Source organism: Ailuropoda melanoleuca, chromosome 16 (genome assembly GCF_002007445.2).
Source record: "Ailuropoda melanoleuca isolate Jingjing chromosome 16, ASM200744v2, whole genome shotgun sequence".
Lineage (NCBI taxonomy): Eukaryota > Metazoa > Chordata > Mammalia > Carnivora > Ursidae > Ailuropoda > Ailuropoda melanoleuca.
Genome location: NC_048233.1, coordinates 43,437,658 through 43,446,550, shown reverse-complemented (window position 1 = coordinate 43,446,550; position 8,893 = coordinate 43,437,658).

Here is an 8,893-nt window from a genome sequence, read left to right as displayed (position 1 = left end):
GCCCCCCGCGCCGCCCGCGCCGCCGCCTCCCCCGCCGCCGCCTCCGCTGCCGCTCTCCGCCGCGCTGTCCTCATAGACGTACATAAGGCTCTCCGGCCAGCGCGGATGCAAGAGCAGCGAAGTCGTCATGACATGATCTGCTCGAGCTTTTTAAAAACTCCACTTGCCAGAGGCAGCGAGCTGGGGAGACACCTCGCTCCCTTTTCCCCTCCCCCATCCCTCCTCCCTTCCCTCTTCTCCCCTCCCCTCCTCCTCCTGGTGCTTCCACCTCCCTCCCTACATTCCCTCTGCGCATGCGGAGACACTTCATTAAGAAATCCGCCGGCTCCCGCCCGGCTCCCCTCGGCACCCCTCCCGCGCCCACGTGACGCGGCCAACGCACGTGACTCCGGGGCCCGGTCTCCAGGGGTTCCCACCCCTCGCTGTGGGGCGGGGCAAAAGGAAACAAGTCTCTGCTGATTGGCTCTCTGGAGGGGCAAAGAGGGGGAGCTGCGAGATTTAAAGGGACAGGGCAACGCCCCCCTCCCCAGCAGGCTGGAGGGAGGGAGAGGGAGGAGGGGGAGGCTGAATTTGGCCGACTCAAAGGGGTCTGGAGCGACTCGGACTGTTCCTGGGCGCCTCCCTCTAGGTTTAGGTTTAGGTTGGCTATGGGGGAGACTGAGTCTTACCCAAAAAAACGGTCGCTGTGATTGGATTGGGGTTGGGGCTAAGGGTTGTGGAGAAACTGGATTTCTTTTCCTTAATAAACCAGAAAGCAGGCGGAAGCGTGCGGGCAAGGCGTGGGGAGCCCTGGTTCTGGCCCTGGCATAATCCCCTAGAGCTTTCGGATGGAAAGAACCCGAAGCCGCGCAGCGGGAGACTTGGATGCCGGGATTGCACTTCCATTTCCGACTTTCAGCCACTGTCTCCAAAGCCCCAGTTGTCTGAGAGGGACCCTTTTGGCTCTTCCACCTCCACCGCAGAGCAGAGAGGGCTGAGAGGGTATGATAGCCCCAACACACACACACACATCACTACACGGAGGGGGTCGAGGGATGCTGTCAGTGAAAAATGGAGAAAGAGTAAAAAGAGGAAAATGAGGGCAATAGAATAGACTGATATTTCAACGTACAATAGAAATGAAAAGCCTCGGAGTGAGATTTTCAAAGAAAAGGGCGGGAGGAGGGGGAAGAATTCGGTCTAGGAAAGCTAAAAAGCCCTTGATGCGGACAAGAGCAAGCGCTCTTAGATCGGTGTACAAAAGGAAACGTGGAATGAGAGTCGGCCGATCTGCGCCTTTCGAGGGACCTTTCCCAGGCGCAACTTTGTAAGACCCCAGAAGGACCGACCTAAGCCTCGCGGGCCCGCCTCCGCCCTCTGCAGCCTGGGCTGAGCCGGCCTAAGAGGGCCCAGGGGCAGAGCCAGGATCAACACAGTTCTCTAACTTTAGCTCCCACGGCTTTCTGGGGGTCACTCCCTTTCAGTGTGAAGTGTCTTCATGCTTTAAAATTGCCCCATATATCAAAGAAAAAATTAACACCAATTTACTGATTTTTGAAAAAGCCCCCCCCCTTCCTTACCAGTCCAGACTTGGATTTCCCATGCCCAATTTAGCTCCTTAAAAGAGTCGCCCCTTTCCAGAGCGTATCTCTGTGGAATTGAGCCAAGTTCCCTTTCAGCACAGGGCCTCCCTGAGGAGAAGAGGTAATAAAGAGAGAGGGGAAAAAAAAAAAACAAAACAGGGGAGAGGGGCTGCAGCATCTCCCTCTTTCCTGCCACTGCCACAGATTTTAAACACTGGGTGCTCCCGTCCAGACGGCAGGCAGGCGGTGGCCACGCAGTAGCCCCAGGCTAGCCCAGACCCTCTGGATCCCTCAAACCTGAGAGCAAATGCCAAGTCTGTACTGAGATGCGGCCCACTGGCCACCTCCCTTCTCCCTGCGTGGGAAAGGTGGTATTTGACGATGGAGTGTGCCTTGGTGTCGGTGAGTTAGGATAAAAAAGGAATACTCTTTATCAGGGTGATATTCTTCCGGAAGGGTCACCTCAGAGTCTGAAAGCAGGCTTTGGGCTGGGCTGGCAGCAGGAAGAAAATACAACAGAAAGGCTTGAAACCCAAGCCGGCTTAGCTTGAAAGTGTGTTGAGGGCTGATGATGGTGGAAGAAGAGATGAGCCAGGGGAAGGTGGGGGCTTGCTGGGAGATGGCTTTTGGCTAGGAAACTGGCTTGCCTGCCTCAGAGTCCAAGGTCCAGTTAAAACAAGGAGAGCAAACACTGGGCTGGCCAGTCTAGACTGGGCCGTGTGTCCTTGCCCCCCCATCTGCCTGCTGCCTGGCTGGTGGGGGTAGGCGGTGAGGAGGTCTGAGGTGTTCCTGCCGCAGGTGTACAGGTGATTCAGAGACCCTGGCTTCTGCTATTTGGAAGTGCTGGGTGGAGAACCCAGGGCTATGCGGGCAGGGCACGGGGCTCCGTGGGGCAGCCAGGAGAAACAAAGGGCCTGAACCCCCCACCCCATTCTTGGGGTTCCCTCCCCAGTCCAGGAATGCTCTAGCCCAACGCCAGACGTGTCTTCCGTGGACCTGGACCCAAAGACACGCTTCCCCCAGCCCTTGGGAGTAGGGGGCAGAACTGCGGGAAGGATCTGGGTGCAGGGCGGCCCAGCAATAAATAAAATTAATAGTATGTTCTTTTCCAGGTTTATGTAAGGACATTAACTATTCCTATTGCAATGAGATATAGATTTAATTAACCCGGCAATTTTACAATTCCATTTATTAGGGGCACGATGCGGCCAAAATTTAGCAACGAGAGGAGAGGGAACCAAAGTCTCCATCAAGAAAACCAGCCAGCGAAGACGTAGGCCCCCCAAGAGACTTGGGGGTGTGGGGAGGCTGGAGGAGGGGAAAGTTCAGGACTAAGGGCGTTCAAAGCATCTGGAGACGTGTCCGCATACTCGGAACGATTCCTGGTTCTTTCGCTGGGTTCCCCCAAGACATTCCGCGTCTGAAACCGACTCCTCTACAGGGGCGCGCCGGGAGCGGGGAGCGAGGCTGCAGCCCAAGAGCCTTCGGGCCGGCGGGTGCCGGAAAGTAAAGCCTGTTGGTTAATTAACTTTAAGCCTGGGGTCGCTTCTCTCTCCTCCCCCGAAAAAAAAAAATGTGGATCTCGCTGAGACACAAATAAAACCAAATTAAACACTCCAGGAGAATATGCACCCCTGGAAACGTAGTAATTACATCTCCGAGGCGATGCCGCCCTAGAGAGCCGGGCGCTGAAACCCGCGGCCGGGCGCTCGCCCCGCACCGCACCGCCACACCTCGCCGGCCGGGCTTCGCGGACGGGGCTCTGGGGCTGCGGGGGACGTTCAGAGGAAATCAAGAGAAAAGAAAAGGAACGTGACTCCTCGGTCTCTAGCGGAGCTGCTGGTGTGGGAGTAAAGACTCAGCGTTTCATTATATCAAAGGAAAATGGAAAACAGCCCCTCCGCCCCGTCGGGAAGACCGGGCTCTGCTCTGGGCTCCTTTCTCAAAGGGACATTTGCAACGGCTAGGCGGCGGGGCCACTCTGTCCTTAGCTTGCTGTCGGGACTGAGTTCCAGGATAAGTTCAACTCTGAAATTCTTCTTTTCTAAGGGTCCAACATACAAAGGAGATAGTCAGCGTGCCTTCTCACTGAAAGTGTGTGTGTGTGTGTGTGTGTGTGTGTGTGTGTGTGCGCGCGCGCTCCTGGCCTGTGGATTTGGGACCGTGTGCAGGCTGCACGCGCTGTTCCAGCACATGCCCTTGTGGACAGAACCCAGTGTGTTCCTGAAGATACCAGCTCTCTGCTGACATCCTCTATATGCAAATAAAGATCGCTGCTGGTCTGTTTATCTCTCTGGATACACACTTAATTTACATACTCATCCTATCTACCTACACATCCCCCAGGAAAACACTCAGAAAATGAAGAGGCAGCTGCCTGCGCCTTTCCGAAGTGAGGGGTGGAATTCCTGGTCCACTGCATTAAAGACGAAGTCAGAGGTGTAAGTTAGCAGCGTCTGCAGGAGGCTGCTGCAAGCTTGATGAGCCCATTTGAGGGCTGGGTGTACCTTAAACACCAGGCTCCGGAGAAGGATGAGAGGAATGAAGTTGGTGTATTCCTACTCCCAGATTCTTCCCTCTGGGAATTAAGCATCGGTTGATTTCCCTTTCTTTTCCCCACAATTTCTTCTGTTTCCTTCAGGTTCTCCAGGATTTAAAAAAAAAAAAAAAAAAAAGCTTGAATCTCTTAAGCTCCTGCCCCCCCCCTTTTTATGGGAGAAATTCCAGTTAAAAAAAAAAGGAGGGGGTGGGTTGAGGCTGCCTGAGAACAAAGAGCCTCGCCACCATGGGGTCTGGATTCTGGCCCAGACTTGGGGCCTTGGTGGGCAGGCATCGTTTGGGGAGTCCTTTCCTGTCCAGGGCACGGGCTGCAGAATGGAAAAGGAGATTTGCAGCTTACAGAGGACATAGGGCTTGAAGTATCCAGGAAAGAAATGGATGTTTTGGGTGGAGAAGCCACGTACAGGAAGGGTTTGGGGGTGTAGGGAAAGCCTAGGGAAGGGCACCCCTGACAGTGTGTCTGAGTGAGAAAGCCTCCCACTCACTCAGCACAAATTCTTGGTGGGTTGCAAAGGTGACATAGGTGAAGGAGGGAAGAAAAGTGATTGACCCTGGGGCTCCCTGGCCTAGCCCAGTCTCCTCCTCTCCTCTTTCCCTCCCCCTTTCTGAGCTCTGGAAGGTTGGGGATGACCCGAGTGTGGAGACACAGATCCCACCTCCCAGGCTCCTGGATCCTTCTGGAACCTGCTCTACTTTATTTTCTCCACCCCTACTGTCTGGCCTCAGAAAAGGGCCACCCAGACCTCTCATCCCAGCCTGGGAACTCACCTCCTGGACAATGGCTGCCATCCTGGCATCTTCCACCTTTATTGTTCTCCCTCCCTGGGCCCCCAGCTTGAGGAAAGATGGGACCAGGATGGCTGAGGCATCACTTTGCTCCTAGTTTCAGAGTTTTTCACTCTCAAACCCTAACTTGCCTTCCTCTAGACCCCATTCACTTCCCTCTTTTAGGCATCAGGGAAATCCACTCCCTTCTGCTGTCAACTTAGAACTTGCGGTGCTGCCCGCTGGCTGAGAGTTTGGGGGATCACATCAGAACTTTCCTCTCTGGCTCTGCAGGGATCCACGCAGGAGTTCAGGTTCAGGTTGTTATCACCAGTCTTTTCCTGGATTCTCCCCCAACCTGCCCACAATCCCAGATCCTGCCTGGTGGTGCACTGGGTTGGCGGGGAGATCAGTCCCTGCCATGGAGAACTCTCAGGAAGCCTCCTCCAGTGGCTTCCGGGGTCCCTACCCCAGCCCTCTTTCTTCCATTGCTTCCCGGTCCCGCCCCTGCAGTCTGGCCAACCTCCTGATGGAGGCCCTTCCCAGCCTCCTCATTTTCTCCTTCCCCAGCGCCATCCCTTTTCTAATCTCATCCCTCCTACTCTCTTGTCTCTCTTGGCAACATCTCAGCCTGTCATTTGCCCTTTCCTCACCCTCCACTGACAAAAGAAATTCAGAGAATTAACATGGAGTTTAGAAATTAACAAGTACTTCCTCCCCCTTCTTGCCTCCCCGGAGCCCCTACCCCTACCCCATCTTCTGCTGTGGGTGAGAGCTCTCTGTTCCCTTCCCCTCCCCCCCAAAACACCTCCCCCTTTTAGGAAGCCCTTCAGAAACAGACAAATAAAATCTCTCCTGGTTTTAGGGCCTGTCGGAGAGGGAAGTCCAAGTTCATTTTCAAGTTAGACAAGGGAGTGAGGGGGGTGGGGAAGAGGTGGGGGAGTGTTTGCGGGGAGCTGGGTTTGGCTTTTTTGCAGAGATCTAACAAAGGCCCCTTTTGGTCAGAAAGCCAACAAACCGAATGCTTGGAAAAGGCATTTATCACTTTCGATCATTTCCTCCATCTTTTAAAGTTTAGATTTGGGGATCCTCAGAGAAGGCTGACCAATCTCTCTCTCTTTCAGATTTCCAGTTACTTTCAAAGAGGATATGGAGAATAACGTTTTTCTCAGGAAAAGAAGGGGTTGTGGACCCAAATACATCATTCTTCCATATCAAAGAGGACTGTTTAACCTGTCCCAAAGAATGACTAAATATAAAAGTGTTGAAGGGCTAGACATCTCATTTCTAACTAGGTGAGAGACCCCCTTAATGCCACTATGATGTTGGGAACTGGAATTTGGTGGAACCCTAAGAGGCAGATGGTGGAGGATAAATGTACATTTCATCATGAGGAAGGGGGGAAATTACACAGCCTAGTCCTCCACACGACCGGGTACCCTCAGAAGTCACAGAAGAGGACACAGTCTAATCATTTTTTTAAAAGATTTTATTTATTTATTCGACAGAGATAGAGACAGCCAGTGAGAGAGGGAACACAAGCAGGGGGAGTGGGAGGGGAAGAAGCAGGCTCATAGTGGAGGAGCCTGATGTGGGGCTCGATCCCATAACGCCGGGATCACGCCCTGAGCCAAAGGCAGACGCTTAACCGCTTAACCGCTGTGCCACCCAGGCGCCCCATACAGTCTAATCATTTTAATTTGAGAACAATCAAGCAGGACACAAGCAACTGAAGGACCTCCAGAAGATACTTTATCAAAAGAAAGAAAATTGAATTTCCCCATCTCAAAAAAAGAGGGAAGTGAAGACCCAAGACTCAACTAAATTTGGTGGGGGGGGTTGGCGAATAAACCCCTCTCTGTTAAAATAGCCAACCTGGCTTAGGATCTGTGGAGCAGAAAGGCAGGAGGGAGTTTGTTTGGGTACTTGGAACAAGATTCCAACTGGTGGTAATTAATTCAATCTTCCTTAAAAGATATAATTTGGTGCAGTTTTAGTGACTGGTGGGAAACTATCCCTATGACACCCTTGGGGGGTGTGTGTTAGACTTTCCTTCCCTCACTGCCTCCTCCCCCTTTCCAAATTCCCCTTCTCTAAGGAGTATTTAGGACCACTTTTTCCTCTCCCTCTTTTTTTCTCTCAGGGGCACTTTTTTCTCTCAGTTGCCTTGTACATGCAGCAAAGTGAACAAAATCTGAAGGACTAGAAAGGAGGAGGGGGCCATCTACTTTTTTCTCTTCCCAAAGATTCCGGCACTCGCTCGCAGAGTCAGAGAAAATTGAACTCAGATAAGAAGAAATATCTTTCAAGGCATGGAGACCACCCCAGGCTCCTCACACTTGAGGGACTTCTGCATTTCTAGGGAGCATAATTGCTAAGTCCCGGCTTGTGGACACTCCTGGAGTGTTAGTGCCCATGCTGGGGAACACGTGCTGCGATGGGTGTGCACGGTGCTTGCACAGCCTGGAGTCATGTACGGGTTGGTCAGGACAGCGGTGCTGGTTGGGGCAGGCTGATGGAATGGGTAGGGGTGAAAGGGAAGGAAATACTTTTAGGATGGGAGCTTGGGGAGACGCTGTGAACCCACCAGTTCCAGCTGTCTCCAAAGGTGGCCTTCTTTCCTTCCACTCTAAGCAAATGGATGTGAGAAAAAGGCCATTTCAAGTCTTGCAGACGTGCAACTCTTAAGTCATGGGGAGTGGGACCCTTGTGTGATCCCTTGCCTGCTCCGAAGCCTTAGGAAAATCCTTTTGCGCCAGCACCTGCACATTGTAATTTAAAATACTTGTAACTCTCTTTTCAGTGCTTGGCTTATTAATGAATTTCCCTCCAAAGAAGTAATACAGATTTATTTCTCTCTCATCTATTATAGAACCTATCATCTCTAGACAAGTATATACTATGTGCTTTGCTGGTTGGTAAGGGAACTTTAGATAGATATTAACACAAGCTATGTACCCTCAGATACCCATATCCAGATAATTAGGTAATCTTCGTAAAAGTTTCAAAAATATTTCCCTTGAATATGAAGCACAGTCATGTTTCATTTTTAAAACGTAAAGCCGTTCACTGTGTTTATGCCCATGGCGATATGCTGGGGGGACGGATGCACGTACAGTTTTGTGGGTGAAGATACACGTTGGCAGAGACATGTTCATTCATTCACCTCCACCGGTGTTTTCTCGGGTGCAGTTAGCTTTTACGTGGAAATGGTATTCGAGCCCGCGTAAGGCAGAGATGCTTGTTCCGATTTTATCTGGGAGACAGTCAGGACACCAGGTCTGCGGGTACGCAGAAGCAGCTCTGCAGCGCGCACTTCTCAGCCCCCCCGCCCCCCGCCCGCTATCGCCCCGCGGAATCACGCGCCTGCAGGAAACCAAGTTGCGCTCTCGCCAAACTTGGCGGCATCCTGGCGTTGACACTGTCCGTTCCGCGCATTTTTTTTCTGGGCACGGATCTGAGCACATTCGGGTCACTTCCGGACCCTGGATGGCGAGTCCCCTCCGCCGGAGCAGTCACCGCCGCCTGCCTCCGCCGGGAGCTCGGCGCCAGTCTCTGACTCCTTTCCCTCTTCTCTCTGGATTGCTCCCGGGCCTCGGAGAGGTCCTGCGTTTCTTTTACTAGGCTGATGGGGGAGGGGGAGTGTTGTCTTACGTGTAGTAGTCATTGAGTATTTGATTTCACCAACTCCGACCGAGCTTCGGCTGGCCGAAAGCCGCTTCCACCCAGGACAATAAATGGCCGACAGGGGAGGACCGCGGGGTGAGGGCCCGCATCGGGAGGCGGCCGTCCCCTCCCCGCGGCCGCCCCGCAGAGCCCGCGAGCCAGGCGCGATCACCCCCGGGAGCCCGCCCGATGCGCTCGTGTGCGCTCGGTGGGCACCTACAGCCGAGCGCACAGGTGGGTACGTTCATTCGTGGGGTAGAGCAGACCTACGAGGTCCCCGGGGGTTCTGGGGGGGGGGAGCGGCGAGGGCTTTCCCCGGCCACCGGAGCATTCCAGGGTGG